At 35.8% G+C, this 16,630-nt stretch overlaps 1 long non-coding RNA gene across 1 annotated transcript in view; it reads left to right on the top strand.

Moving 5' to 3' along the window:
- Nucleotides 1–15,840, top strand: part of LOC122750372 — a 199,848-nt gene extending 184,008 nt beyond the window's left edge. Inside the window, exon 3 of the long non-coding RNA XR_006355739.1 lies at nucleotides 15,764–15,840. This is a non-coding gene — a long non-coding RNA (uncharacterized LOC122750372). The remainder of the gene's footprint in view (nucleotides 1–15,763) is intronic.
- The last annotated feature ends 790 nt before the right edge of the window (nucleotides 15,841–16,630 follow it).

Genomic DNA, 16,630 nt, shown 5'->3' with positions numbered 1-16,630 from the left:
ATTTCTGAATTACTATACAACTCAAATACACTTAACCACATTCTCATCTGGCTCACTTCTCTCCACCTTGTCCACAGGATAACAAAAGATTTTGTACTCTCCCTGTGAGCAGATAATTTTTCTTCATACTTGACAGAAAATATCCAATTCCAAACTTCACATAACTTCACCAATTCTCACTCTGTCCTTTGATATAATCTAAGAAGATAAAGTTACCCTTCCCCTTACTAATCCTAATTTATATTCCTTATCCTGTCTCATCTAGGAGTTTACTCCTTCAATATCCCATCTATTTCTCTAATTTTCAAACTCCTTTTATCCATTGTTTCCTTCTCTATTGGTGACAATTATGTTCATATTTCCACTAGCCTTAAAATCCTTCACTTGAACTACTATCTCCTAATTCTATAATTCTATTTCTTTACTCCTTTTCAACCAAACTGCTGGGGAAAAAAATTCAACAGAGGTTATTTTCACTTTATTATCTCCCAATCCATTTGAAAAAGAATCCCCTTGAAACCAATTCCTATCTTCACCAATAAATGAAACCTACCCTCTCAAGGGTGGAACCAAGATAGCAGAGTAAAAGCATGGGCTCACATGAGCTCTACCAAGTTTCTCTCCAAACAACTTTAAAATAACACCTCAAATAAAATTCTGGAATATTAGAACTAACAAAAGGTTAAGGTGAGACAATTTTCCAACTCAAGAAAACTTGGGAGGTCAGCAAGAAAAGTTTGTCTCACTGGGGTAGTGGTCAAGCCTGGAGCACAGCTTTAGCAAGTCAGAAGCAGGCCTTGGGAGTGGACATAGCTGAGGAAGAAAGACAGTTAGGGACTTAGTCAACTAGTCAGAAAGACATAACAGGGGACCCTTTGCTGGTACTGGGTGTAGCACTCTGCTGCACTGCCTCTACACAGTTCTAGTCACAGTTTCAGGGTAAAGAGGAAGACTAGCACACTAATGCTTATGGCTACAGTGGAGCAGGGATCCTCATCATAGTTGCGGGGCAGAGAAGAGTGCTTGTGGTTGCTCACATGGGAGTAGGGGTACTCGTCTTTGTTATGAAGTAGAGCACTAATGTTTGTGACCACAGGAGAGCAGGAGTCCAAATCACAATTCCAGGGTCATAAAGAACAAAAACATTTTTTATATCAGGAGAGGAAGGGCCCTGGTCACAATTCCAAGGTAGAGAAGAGAATCTGTGGTCTTTCATAGACCAGAACACAGGCCAGGGGAGCAGAGACCATATCTCTCCTAAGATTATACCACATCAGAAGAACCAAAAATTTACAGACCCCCAGAACTACCTCTGAAAAGAGAAGTATGAAAAATTTGAAGCTTGGGACAGTGTCCTCTCCATTCTGGAAATAGCCCAAATTTAACATAAAGTTAAAAGTCAAGAAATAGGCTCAAAAAAGAGAAAACAACAAGAACAACAGTAAACCTGACCATAGAAAATGACTAGTGTGTCAGAGAAGATTGAGGCACAAATTCAGAAGACAATGAAGTTTAAAAGTTTCATGCAAAGCTTCAAAACAAAATACAAATTGGTGAAAGGATCCACCCTCCAATTCCTATAAGAACTCAAAAAAAAAATTTAAATAAATTAAAAGAGGCAGAGGGAAAATTGGGAAAAGAAATGAGAGTGATACAAGAAAATTGTGAAAAGAGAAGCACAAAAATACTGGAAAAAAATAACACCTTAAAAACAGAATTGTCCAAATGGTAAAAGAGGCACAAAAGAACTCTTCAAAAAGTAAAATTGTCCAAATGGGAAAGGAGTACTAAAAAAATAGTTCCTTAAAAATTAGAATTGGGAAAGTGGAAGCTAATGATTCCATGAGACATCAAGAAAAATTGGGAAAAGAAATGAAGAATAATGCAAGAGAATCATGAAAAAAGAGTCAACAGCATTGGGAAAATATGTAAAAATTTACCAAAGAAAATAACTCCCTAAAAAATAGAATTTGCCAAATGGAAAATGATTCCATAGAAACTAGAATTGAACAAGTGGAAACTAATGGCTCATTGAGACATCGAGATACCATAAAACAAAATAAAAAAAGTAAAAAGAAGAAGTGAAAATATTCATTGGAAAAACAACTGACCTAGAAAATAGATATGGGAAAGATAATATAAGAATTATACTATTTAAAACCCATGATAAAAGAAAAGTGTAGACATCTTTCAAAAATCACCAAAGAAACCTGCCCTGATATAGTAGAACCAGAGGGAAAATTAGAAATTGAAAGAATCCAGAAATGACCATCTGAAGGAGATCCCAAAATGAAAACTCCAAGGAACATCATAGTCAAATTCCAGAGCTCACAGATGAAAAAGAAAGTATTGCAAGCATCCCAAAATAATCAATTCAAATACTGTGGATCTACAGCCAGTAATACAAAGGATGTGACAGCTTCCATATTAAAGAACAAGAGGGCTTGGAATATGATATACCTGAAGGCAAAGGAGATAGGTTTACAACCAAGGATCTCCTATCATGCAAAACTGAATATAATCTTTCAGAAAGAAAAATGGACATTTCTAATTAAAAGATCAGAGTTGAAAAAAAGATTGACCTCCAAATACAAGACTCAAGGGAAACATAAAAAAGGTAAAGAAGAAACAAGAAAGAAAAACATAAGAAATTCAATAAGATTCAACTATGTACATGACAGTGTAATATTTATAACAATTTTATTACTATAAAAGCAATTATAAGGAGCATATGTAGAAAGAGGGTGTGAGTAAAAGGTGGCTTTGCTAGAAAGTTACCCCCCAAAACAAAGTAAACAGATGAAAAAGAAAATTGCACTGGAAGAAGTAGGGGAGATATTGAATGGGACAAATTATCTTACATAAAGGAGTCATGAAAGTTATTATAATGGAGGGGGTTGGCAGACAAAGCTTAAACCTTACTCTCAACAATATTGAACAAACAACAATTAGTCTCAACACTATATAAATTATTTGGAAAAATAGGTGAAGGGGCCCTACAAACTTCTTTTCATGTCACAAATATAGTGCTGATACCCAAACCAAAAAGAGCCAAAAAGAGAAAGAAAACTATAGACCGATTTCCTCACTGAAGATTGATGCAAAAAGTTTTAAATAGAATATTTGCAAAGAGTAATCTCAGTATATCACAATGATCACAAACTATGACAAGGTGGGATTTATACCAGAAATGCAAGGCTGGTTCAAAATTAGGAAAACTATCAACATAATTGACCATATAAATAACAAAACCAATAGAAATCACATGATTATTTCAATAGAGGCAGAAAAAGCCTTTGACGAAATAAAGCACACATTCCTATGAAAAATACTCGAGAATTTGGGAAGAATTGGAGCTCCCCTTAAAATGATAAGTAACATTTATCTAAAACTATCAGCAAGCATTATCTGTAACAGAGATAAGCTTGAAGTCTTTCCAGTACAGTCATGGGTGAAGCAGGGATACCCATTATCACCTCTATTCTTTAATATTATACTAGAAATGTTAGCTATAGCAATAAGAGAAGAAAAAAATTAAAATAATTAGAATAGGCAATAAGAAAATAAAGCTATCACTCTTTGCAGATGATAATCCTAGAGAATCAACTAAAAAACTACTTAAAATTATTAACAATTTTAACAAAGTTGTCTCATATAAAATAAATCATCCATATTTCTATATATGACCAACAAATTCCAGGAGCAAAAGATAGAAAGAGAAACTACATTTAAAATAACTGTAGACAATATAAAATACTTGGGAGTCTATCTCCAAAGACAAACCCAGGAACTATATGAACAATACTATAAAACACTTTACACACAAATAACAGCAGATCTAAACAACTGGAAAAAATGTTAATTGCTGAGCCAATATAACAACAATGACAATCCTATCTAAATTAATCTATTTTTTAATTTTTAATTTCATTATTTTTTTTGGTGAGGCAAATGGGGTTAAAGGACTTGCTCAGGGTCACACAGCTAGTAAGTGTTAAGTGTCTGAGGCCGGATTTGAACTCAAGTCCTCCTGAATCCAGGGCCAGTGCTCTATACACTGTGCCACCTAGCTGCCCCTAAATTAATCTATTAATCTAGAAGCATGCTGTTTTTCCACTTTCATTTTTTTCTTTTATTGGAGTCTTCTTGTACAAAATGACTAATATGGAAATGTTTTACATAATTACACATGTATAACCTCGATCTTATTGCTTACCATCTCAGGGAGCGGAAAGATAAAGGAAGGAGGGAGGGGAAGAATTCAAAACTCAAAACTAAAAAAAATATATCATCTTTCAAAAAATCTTCAAGGAAAACTGCCTTGATATCCTAGAACCAGAGGAAAAAATAGAAATTGAAAAACTACAATGATTGTTTCCTGAAAGAAATCCCAAAATGAAAACTTCCAGGACTACTATAGCCAGATTCAAGAGTTCCAATGTCAAGAAGATATTGCAAACAGTCAAAAAGAAACAATTGAAATACCATGGAGCCAGAGTCAGAATCACCCAAGATTTAGCAGCTTCTACATTAAATAATTGGATGGCTTAGAATGTGAAACTCCAGAGGGCAAATTAACTATTATAACTAAGAATAACCTAACCAGCAAAACTGAAGATTTCAGGAGAAGAAATGGATATTCAATGAAATAGAGGACTTTCAAGCATTTTTTAATAAGAAGATCAGAGTTGAAAAAAATGATTTTCAAGTACATATTCAAGAGAAGTGTAAAAAGGTAATCAGGAAAGGGAAACCAAAAGGGATTCAATAAGGCTAATTTTTTTTTTCATTCCTACATGGGAAGATGATACTTGTAACTCCTAAGAACTTTCTCATTATAATGGCAGTTAGGAGAATACATAGATAGAGAGTATGAATGTGAGTTGACTATGATGGAATGAAATTTAAAAAAAAAATAAAATTAAGGGGTGAGAAAGAGGGATGCACTGGGAGGAGGAAGGGATAAAATGGGGTAAATTATCTCACATAAAACAGGTGCAAAAGAAAGAGCTTTTGTGATAAAGGGGAAGAAGGGAGGCTGAAGGACAATGCTTGAATCTTACTCTCATTGGAACTTACTCAAAGAGTGAATAATATATACACTCAATTAAGTCACAAATCTGTCTTGCCCTAGAGGAAACTAGGAGGTAATGAGGATAAGAGAACAGAAGAAGACTGATAGAAGTGAAGGTAGATTGGGAGAGGAGGTGATCAGAAGCAAAACAGAATTTTGAGGAGGGACAATGGAGAGAGAGCAAGACAGAGAGAGGGGGAGAGAAAGAGAGAGACAGATAGAGAGAGACAGGTGAAAACAGAATGCTGGAGAGCAATTTACCTAATGAATATCAATGGGAAAATTTTAAATGAAATACTAGCAAAGAAGTTACAACAACACATCGGGATTTATACCAGGAATTCAGGGCTGGTTCAATATTAGGGCAAATATCAGCATAACTGACCATATCAATAACAAAACCAACAGAAAACCATATGATTATCTCAAATGATGCAGAAAAAGGTTTTGACAAGATATAAGTAAATAAAAAATATAAAGTAAATATAAGTAAACAAAATATAAGTAAATAAAACAGTAGGAAGCTAGGAATTTTCCTTAAAATAAGTAGAATCGATCCAAAACTGCCAGCAAGCATTATCTGCAGAGGAAATAAGCTAGAAGCCTTCCCAATAAGATCAGGGTTCAAGTAAGGATGCCCATTCTCATGAATATTATTCAATATTGTACTAGAAATGCTAGTTAGGCAATAAGAGAAGGAAAAAAATTGAAGGAATTAAAATAGGCAATGAAGAAACAAAATTATCCCTCTTTGCAGATGATACTATCATATACTCAGAGAATCTACTAAAAAATTAATTGAAATAATTAACAACTTCATCAAAGTTGCATGATATAAAATAAACCTAGATAAATAAATCATCATCGTTTCTATATATTACCAACAAAGTCCATCAAGAAAAGATGGAAAGAGAAATTCAATTTAAAATAATAGTAGGCAATATAAAATACTTGGGATGCTATGTACCAAGAAAAAACTCAGAAACCCTGTGGACACAATTAAAAAACACTTTTTATACAAATAAAGATAGATCTAAACAACTGGAGAAATATAAATTGTTCATGGATAGGCAAACTCAATATGATAAAAATGACAAGTCTGCCTAAATTAATTTGCTTATTCAGTGCCATGCCAATCAGAATACCAAAAATTATTTTATAGAGCAAGAAAAAATAAGAAGAAAATTCATCTGGAAGAACAAAAGGTCAAGCATATCAAGGGAACCAATGAACAAAGATGTGAAGGAAGATGACTTGGTAGTACTAGATCTCAAACTGTTTATAAAGTGGTAATCACCAAAACAATCTGGTTCTGGCCAAGAAATAGAATGGTGGATCAGTGGAATAAATTAGGCACACAATAGAAAGTAGTAAATGATCATAGTAATCTAGTGTTTGATAAATTCCAAGATACAAACTTTTGGTGTAAGAACTCACTATTTGACAAAAATTTCTGGGAAAACTAGAAAGCAGTTTGGGAGAAACTAGGTGTAGACCAGCATCTCACACCATAAACCAAGTTAAGGCCAAAATGGGTACATGATTTAGACATAAGGGGAGATATAAGCAAATTAGGGGAGCATGGAATACTCTACCTGTCACATCTATGGAAAAGGTAAGAATTTATGACTAAGCAAGCAATAGAATATTATGGGGTGTAAAATTAATAATTTGATTACATTGTTAAAAACTTTTTGTACAAATAAAAACAATGCAGCCAATATACACTCAGTTAAGATTAGAAGGAAAGCAAAAAACTGAGGAAAATGTTTATAGCAAACTTTTTTTTTTCTGATAAAGGCCTAATTTATCAAATATGTAGAAAACTCAAATACATAGCAATATGAGTAATTTTACAATTGATAAATGGTCAAAGGATGTGAACAAGCATTTTTTAGAAAAAAATCAAAGCTATAGTTATGTAAAATGCTTTAAATCATTATTATTTAGATGAATACAAATAAAACAACTCAGAGATACTTCCTCACACTTATTAGATTGGCTAATACGACAGAACAGGAAAAGAAATGGCAAGTGCTGGTGGGAATGTGTAGAAATTTGAAAGAGATATCCCAAAGAAATCATACAAAAGGGGGGAAAGAAACCATATGTAAAAAAATAATTATAGCAGCTCTTTTTTGTGGTTGCAAAGAATTGGAAATTGAGGGCATGCTGATCAATTAGGGAATGACTGAAGAAGTTGTACTATATGAATGTAATGGAATTACATTCCATTATATGGAATTGTGCTATAAGAAATGAGTAAGTGGATTTCAGAAAAAACCTGGAAAGACTTGTATATATTACAAATATGTCCTGAGTTATGCAGCATAACATGCATTTTTACTATCATATTGTCTTTGGTGAAATTAATATGAGATTTATGAATTATGGAAACATCATTTCAGAGACTAATTGCTCTTGCAATGAGCTTGATGGAGATGGTTCAACTTCACAATGCAGGCCCTGGAGAGAATATATGTACAACAGGAGGTACACGTAAGATGCCCTGATGGAGGCTGAGAGAACAGCCAAATACATTCAGGAAGTCCATAGTTTGCTTATGATGGCGACTATGTAGACCACAATTGCTAGACATAGTCCAGTTTCTTCCTCTCCCTCCAAAAATGGCCTGGTGTCATGGGAGCTCCAATACATGCACCTGGTTTAACTTAACTTGCTTTCTTTTTCTTTCACTCAGTCTGATGGCATGGTCAGAATCCATCCACCTGGGGCCTAGCACAATTACTGGATGTCTCAGAACCACGAGAAGTGGTATGGTAACCTTTCCATAACATTTTCAGGTGTCATCATGGACACATTACTAAATTTGGCCTTGATCCAGACACATGGTGGTAAGAAGTGTTATATATTGCATAAATGCCTCAACTCTGTATTATATAGGTATAAGTATCCTCCAAAAGGAGAGTGGGGGATGTAATATGCTATATATAACAAATTTAAATATGAGTTATATTTTGAAGTCTCACTGTTTAATTTGATCATTGACAATGCTATACTAAGGATTAGTGAAAATCCAACAGTTCAACAGCTAAAGAAGTAAGAGAGTCCAGAGACAACCAGAGTCCAGACCAGAATCCAGTTTCTCTGATGATGTCACAACACTCAAAGAAGACAAGATTTCAAAGACTTTAATTGAACAGTTTTGTTTTTTCTCCTTCTATTATCATATACACCATCTATAGTATGTATTCTCTGCAGAGGCCCTCCCTCTGTAGACAGTGTCAAAGCATGGGTTCATGAGGGACTGCCCCTCTGGACAAAATCTCCCCTTTCTCCCTTTCCTATATTGTTATTAACATATTGTTTGTTAGCATAGGGTATTATATTCTGTTATTTTTTTTTAACTTTTTCATCAAGGAAACACTCCATGTTCCTCAAAGAAACAAAGGGGGAATGTGGTAAAATAATGGAATTTGGCAGACTGATTGGAGATGGGCCACACCTGGCCTGCCCTGAGTGATGTATGCTGCTGATGTCATCAGGGGAACAACTCTCCACAGGCAGTTTGAAGGACCTCCCCTTTTGGGGGAGGGATAGTAAATGCTCACTGAGGGGAGCTCAGCTCTTTCCTGTCTGTGAGCTGCCAGGAGCAGATGAGAAAGAGGTTTTTCCTGGTGTTTTGTCCTGTGGGCCCTGGCTGTTTTCCATAGAAACTATGGACCCCAGGTGGTGAGTTAACAAAACAAGCCTGGCTCTTTGAATTAGCTGAGCTGGAAGTGAGTTTGGGGTGTGTAGGCTTTTGTTAGAGTTAGGGGGTTTATCCATTTTCCTTTTCTTTATTCCCTTGTCCTTGACTTTATTAATTTCACCTTTGCTGTGGATTTTATTCCCAAAACCTGATTCGTTTGTGGAAAAGAGGCTGTTAAGCTCCTTTCTTTCTTTCTTTCTTTTTTTTTTTTAGTGAGGTAATTGGGGCTAAGTGACTTGCCCAGGGTCACACAGCTAGTAAGTGTTAAGTGTCTGAGGCCGGACCCGAACTCAGGTACTCCTGACTCCAGGGCCGGCGCTCCACCCACTGTACCACCCAGCCGCCCCTTTTTTTTTTTTTTTAGTGATGTTAAGCTCCTTTCCTATTGGCCTGGAAGAAATAACTAAAAAGGCAGTTCAGATGGGAGGAAGTTTTGGACCTAAGGGTCCCTCATTATTTTCTGAACCCCAATATTATGGCAAGCTACCCAATTAACTCTCCACATATTAAATTTGACCCCTACTTTATAAAGTGGGAACTAATTTTTTAAGAGTCTGCAAAGGTAATGACAATAGAGAACACTTTAAATAAGCATATGCCTCTTTAAAAAAACAAAACAAAACAAAACCTGATATCACTACTTTAAATGAATTGTTTAACCAAGATATCTATATTGTTGTATATGTCAGATTGTATATGATTTTCCCACATTTGGGTGAAATATCTTGTTAAGGAAAGCTTGGTCAAATTATTTTTTTAAAAATTAACAATATGGTCAATGGAGTCAGTGAAGTCTTATGTTCTTCACTCCCATGAATCCATGCTCTTATTCAAATGGATACTTCCTTCATCAGTACATATCACAACACACTCATACTTCTTCGTCCTATGTGATAGTGTCAGTCTTTCTTTAAACCCTCCATAGAAGCCTCATCCAACACAACTCATACCTTTCTCTGTGTTTATTTTTGCCTTTTCTTTGATACCAATGCCCACATGTAACTTTTTTTTTTTTTTAGTCAGGCAATTGGGGTTAAGTGACTTGCCTAGGGTCACACAGCTAGTAAGTGTTAAGTGTCTGAGGTCGGATTTGAACTCAGGTACTCCTGACTCCAGAGCTGGTGCTCTATCCACTGTGCCATCTAGCTGCCCCACCTGTAACTTTTCTTATGTGACTAGCCTACTTCTTTTGGTTTTTGTTCAGACATTTCCTTGATGGTATAGCATCTCAATGATAAATTTTCTTTTTTTCCTTTTTTTTTTTTGGTGGGGGCAATGAGGGTTAAGTGACTTGCCCAGGGTCACACAGCTAGTAAGTGTCAAGTATCTGAGGCAAGATTGGAACTCAGGTCGTCCTGAATCCAGGGCCTATGCTTTATCCACAGTGCCACATAGCTGCCTCAATTAATTTTCTATGTGTACACAATATATAAAGCAATACTATCTCACTGATTTCAAAAGCTAAGCATACTTTTAAAGCATTTTACCAAATTTGTCTGTCTCATTTAGCATTTAACTCATATATCATCACATATCATATGTAATCTTATATATAATTATAGTCTTATTTGAATTAATGAAAATGAGGACCCAAGATATGATTAGGATATAATTTTCCCTTTATGCTTTCCAAATTGGTAACATTTTATGGCATATTATACCTATGTAAATTTCATTGTCACATCATATAAGTTCTTAATGAAATTTTTTTTTATTTTATTTTTTTTTAGTGAAGCAATTGGGGTTAAGTGACTTGCCCAGGGTCACACAGCTAGTAAGTGTTAAGTGTCTGAGGCTGGATTTGAACTCAGGTACTCCTGACTCCAGGGCCAGTGCTCTATCCACTGCGCCACCCAGTTGCCCCAGTTCTTAATGAAATTAATAAAGCAAGAACTCTAGACAATCCTCAAATTCCATCTTACCTCCCCTTGCTAAAAATATCTTGACCTTATCACCTTAGCTCACTACTCTGTTAATTTTTAGTGTAGAACCAAATCTAGAAAAGAGCCTTCATGACCTTATCAAGAATAAACAGATTATGATAGACTAAACACATTTTCTCTTTTGACAGGGTTATTAGCCTGGCATATTAGAAGAATACTCTTGAAATGATTTCTCTAGATTTTAGTAGTTTTAGATTCAAGCTTCAGTAAAATTAATTTGCCAGCCATGCAAATAGCTTATAGTAGATAAAGACTTGATAACTCATTAAAGACTGTTACACTTTTTAAAATGGAAAAATGGAGGGATGTGTTCTAGATAATAGGGCAAATAGATGAGTTTGGAACTGATAAATTGGCTGGGCTGATAGGGTAGTCATAAATAGTTTTATGTCAACTTGGAACAAGGTCTCTAATATAGTGCTCCAGGGATTGGTGCTTATACTTGTGCTATACTTGTACTATTTAAAATTTTTATTGATAATCTGGATAAAGAAATTGCACACTTAGCATATTTGAGATGATTGAAAGCTGGAAGAGATATTTAATATGCTAGATGACAGAATGAATATTCCAAAAGATTTTTGACCAGATAAAGCATTGAATTTATTCAAATTAGATGGAATTTAATAGGTATAAATGTAAAGTCTTACACTAAGACTCAATCAGATTCACAAGTAAAAGATGGGGGACAGTGACTAGACAGGAGGTGAAAAAAAATCTGGAGGTTTTACTCGAATGGAGGCTTGATAACAGTCCACAGAGTGATTTGAAATCTGGACATGTGTACTTGGCTTCATCCATGGCCTCAGGCTGCTACCTGAGCTGTACCTGATTCCCATGGGGTGAAAGTGCCTATAGATTAGAGGGGTGGCCCAAGGGGAGGGGACAAGTGAGGACTAACCCTCTTCTACACACAGTTATTACTGTACCAGAAGATGCACAATAAATATGGCACTTTACACTGAAAAAAAACCCTACTAAAATTTGCTAATGGATGTAGGCTTCAGATGTGCAGCTTGTGAGTTATTGTGAAGTGTTGTGGTTTCTGTTTGGTTTTTTTTGTTTTTGTTCTTGTTGTTTGTTGCAGGATGAAATCAAGCAGAAGCAAATGTGAAATGCTCAAATTATTCCCTAATATATAAACGACATTGGAACAAATTCACATGTGTAAAACAAAACATTACACCAGGGTTGACTATTTCTATGTATGCACACATAAATATATACATACATGATATATACACATATACTTACAGATACAGAATAAGTTAAAAAATATACAAGATAGTTAAGTACTGTGGTAAAAAGTTTTAACAGTCGATTAGATAATGGAGAGACACCAGTTTTTTTTTTACGACCACCCTTTTGGGGAGGAGATCAACAGCATGAGCTACACACACCAGTCCGCCTGTGACGCATGCCAGATTGCCTGCTGAGAACTCGACTTCTGGGGTGCGAGCTTAAAAGGCAAGGAGAGAACGGAAGTGGGTTTTTTTTTTTTTCCTGCTCTGCTGGTCTCCTGGCGGTGCTGCACAGACAGACGTGGACTGGAGTTTGACTCGGCCTGGCTCTCGGTTAACAGCACACGCTTGACTCAGTCTCTCTCCCCAAAGGTGGCCTTCGGTTTTTGGTGAGTTTTATACAGAATATAGACTAAGCCTAGACTTAAGACGATTTGTATTGTATTTCTACTTTCCTATCCTTCTAATCAACATCACCTTGTGACTACCATACAACAAAAGCTCTATCTAGAAAACCAGAAGCTTCTTCCATTTACTAGTCTGGGAGATAAGGGAAAGGTTAAGTAGGGTAGATTTATGATCTAATATCCAATTTTAATCTCACAGTACTATGAAGTTTGAGAAAGAGGGCACTAATAGAGGCAATAGGACATGCTTCTTAGATAAGGTGGTCTTGAATTGCATCTCAAAGGAAGAGAGAGATTCTATGATGTGAAGATAGAGGGAATATGTTCTAGGGAGTATGTTCCAGCCCAAAGCTGTAGTCATGAAAGATAGAGGACTATGCATTCATGATGAAGAGAGAGAAAGAAGGCCTGCATGGGCTAGATCATAGGATGCAGGAAGGGTATAATGAGTTTGAAAAAGATGTGTTGAAACTAAATTGAAGAGTTTTTGAAGACCAAAAAGAGGAATTTATATATGGTACTATGGACAATAAGGAAGAAGAGTTTATAGAGTAGAGGAGGGAAAGAGTCAGGACTGAACTTAAGTAAAATGAGCAGTTTGTAGTGAGAAAAGACTTGTGGCAGATAGATGCATTAGGAGACAATTATGAGTTTAGTTGAGAAATGCTAAGTTCCTGGTTGTTTTTCCTGGTTGGTCAGATGAAAAGAGAGAAAAAATTGAATGTGAAAGATTTTGTGGAGGTAAAAATGGCAGGATTAAGGATCTGATTGGATATATGGCATGACTGTCAATAGGAATCAAATATGACATCTACATGATTAGAAGAATAATGGTACCATCTACAGAAATGAAGTTTGGAAGAGGGGTTGTTTTGGAGAAAATAGAATAATTGCAGTTTGGGTCATGTTGAGTTTGACATATCTCCAATTAAAAAAAATAGAGTCAATCAGGGTTAAATGATTTTCCCAGAGTCACAAAGCTAATAAAGTTCTGAGGCCAGATTTGAACTCAGGTCCTCCTGATTCCAGGGCCGGTCTCTATCCACTGTGCCAACTACCTGAGCTTTAATCACTGAATGGGTGCTGCCTCAGACAAACTGAGACCTGAAAAAGGCCTTAAAAAAAAAAAAAGCTTAAAAGGCTAAGCCCCCTCCCCCCACTGCATCTGGGGGCATCTGGGACCTATGTCTTGCTACTGGACTCTGATTACCCTGGAGGAGAGAGTGAAGCAGATGACTTTGAACAGCCCTGCATCACTTAAATACAACTTACTTTCCAGTCAAAACATCACCCTCCTAACATCATTGATCCTCTTTCAGAAAGAAGGATGAACAGCAATGACAATTTGAAATGTCCAGTAGGTAGTTGGTGATATAAAATTGAATCTTAGGGAAAACACTGAGTCTGGAATGATCATTCAGAAAGTATCTATCCACCATTACTGTTAAGAACCTTGAGACTGGGGGTGGCTAGGTGGTGCAGTGGATAAAGCACCAGCCCTAGATTCAGGAGTACCTGAGCTCAAATTCGGCCTCAGACATGACACTGACTAGCTGTGCGACCCTGGGCAAGTCACTTAACCCCCATTGCCCCACAAAAAAGAAAAAAAATAGAACCTTGAGATCATACCATGTGAGAATACATTGAAAGACTTTTGGATATTTGACGTAGACACAATAAGGCAGGATGGGGGCATAATAATTATTTTCAAATTCTCAAATATTTGAAGAGCTCTCTCTGACTCTCTGTCTCTGTCTCTGTCTATCTGTCTGTCTGTCTGTCTGTCTGTCTCTCTCACACACACACACACACACACACACACACACACACACACACACACAGACGCAGAGACTCTAGGAAGAACCAAGATCAAAGGAAGATCAAAAGATACACATTGCAAAGAAGCTAATTTAGGTACAATATAAGGAAAAAAATTCCTAACAATTAAATCTAAAGTGAAATAAGTTTCCTAAGGAGGCAAGGAGTTCCCCTCATCTGGGGCCTTCAAGGAGAGGCCAGAAAACTAATCAGGTAGGATGTAGAAGAGATTCTTATTCAGGTACAGTTTGGATAGGTTAGAGCTGGTCTCTGAATTTTCTTCCAACTCCTAGATTCCTTATATCCACGATCTAGAAATGCTACTTTTCTAAGCTTCATCTTTGTATTCATTTCAAGTTACCATAATTTTAATTTCTAATGTGTAATTGTAAATTTAATCTAAAGATATAAAAGGTGTTTAATTAGCATCAATGTCTGAAGATTTATTAAACAATATCCTGCCTTTCTCTAAATGTCTTCAATTTCATTTTTTCCTGGAAATTAAAAAATGCTGTTAAGCTAATGTATTATCTAAATAACTTAAGACTAACTAATATAAGATCTAACTTAATCTGCTTTTCTCCAAATGTCTGCAATTTCATTTTTTCTACAAATTAAAAAGATGCTGTTAAGCTAACATATGATCTAAGTAACTAAGTGAGCACTATAAAACAATGCATATTGAATTTGTGTATACAGCATTTTATTTTTGGTGGTCCATTCAGCACATTTATGTTTTGGTTGCTTCGCATTTTTTCAGCTATTGATATTTTGCTTTGAAATTGCTGGGGGCAGCTAGGTGGCACAGTGAATAAAGTACAGGAACTGGATTCAGGAGGACCTGAGTTCAAATTTGGCCTTGGACCCTTGACATTTACTAGCTATGTGACCCTGGGCAAGTCACTTAACCCTCATTGCCACACACACAAAAAGAATTGTTTAAAGTTCCTTTTGGTTTATGGACTCCCAGCAAGTATGCAATACACACACACACACACACACACACACACACACACACACACACACACACACACATTTAACCAAATTTAGTTCATCACTTGGTTTGTACTTCCATAGAGTTCCATCACTTCTGTCACATGTGCTCCAAAAACATAACTCAGTAAAGGAAATGGGAATCTTCCTCTCTAAACGAAATCTGATTGATATGAGCAACATGACCATGTGAAGAACCAAGGCAAGATCTGTATTTATGAATGACTGGGCAAAGCTTAGGGCAAAGCTTAGTTTTATTCAAATACTTATTATTTCTTCAGAGCCCATTTACTTACTAGAATAAAATAGAATGCAATAAACTGTACATATAGTTCTGCACACAAGATTCCTCCTCATCTGTTCTTTTTCCTCAAACTTTTTCAAAAGCACAGTGCTTTAACATCTTATGCTATTACCAGTGGTTTATTCTTTATAGGATGACCCTTACTAGAACTTACTTTTCTGCTTCTCTACAAACCCTTGTTTTGCTTTTATAACCACTCCAGTTAAAATAATTCCATTGATAGTCTGTTGAATTAACCATATTATGTTTGTTCTTTCTTCTATATTTCTAGTTGGGCTCATAAGTGAGTGCTAATGGTCATATTGAACTCTGATGACTCCTTTCAGACATCTTTTGGAAACAGAAGTTAAGTGTAAGTATACCATGTAAAAAGGATCCATTAGAACCATATTTCAAACATTTGGAGCTAGCTTGTATGTGGGAGCCATAAGAACCATAACAAAAAGACTTCCTAATAATATCTTTAGAGAATCACAGACTTAGGAGAGGCCATCTAGTCCTTAAAAAGGGAGTGGAGAAAAAAAGAACCTATCTGAAAAAGAAACCTTTCTACCATGTACTCATCAAGTGGGCAGCTGGCCTTTGCTCGAAAATATCCAATGAGAAAGAACTCTACTACCTGAAGAGGCAGCCCATTACACTGTCAAACAGTCCACATTGTTAAGGTTTTCCTGACCTGGAACCTACATTTTACTCTTTCCAATTACTCATTGGTCCCCTTTGGGGTTCAAATAGAAAAAAGATAGAACAGAACAGAACCTCTTTCACAAGATAGCCCTTCAAATATTCAGGCAGTTATGATCTTTCCTCCATGCTGAATGTTCACTGTTCTTTCAATTGATCTTTAAATCACTTGAATCTTGATTATATTTATCGTATATCCTGCAAAAAGGCTCAATAGATCCTTTGTTGCCTGAATATCTATAACAGTGGTTCCAAACCCTTCAAGTACTAATTTTGGAATGTTCTCTTTTTTCCCCTATAAAGTATTTTATGTAATGCTGTATATTCAAGGCTGTGATTATAATAGGACTATTGCAGCTACCAAAGTAATCCTTTCCAAAATATAAATATTAATAATAATATAGATAGATTATACATGATCTTGTCCAACAAAGAGCCAGAGCAGAGGTTAAGA

Source organism: Dromiciops gliroides, chromosome 3 (genome assembly GCF_019393635.1).
Source record: "Dromiciops gliroides isolate mDroGli1 chromosome 3, mDroGli1.pri, whole genome shotgun sequence".
Classification (NCBI taxonomy): Eukaryota; Metazoa; Chordata; class Mammalia; order Microbiotheria; family Microbiotheriidae; genus Dromiciops; species Dromiciops gliroides.
Note: the sequence above shows the minus strand (reverse complement) of the source record. Positions and strands in the feature narration are given on the sequence as shown.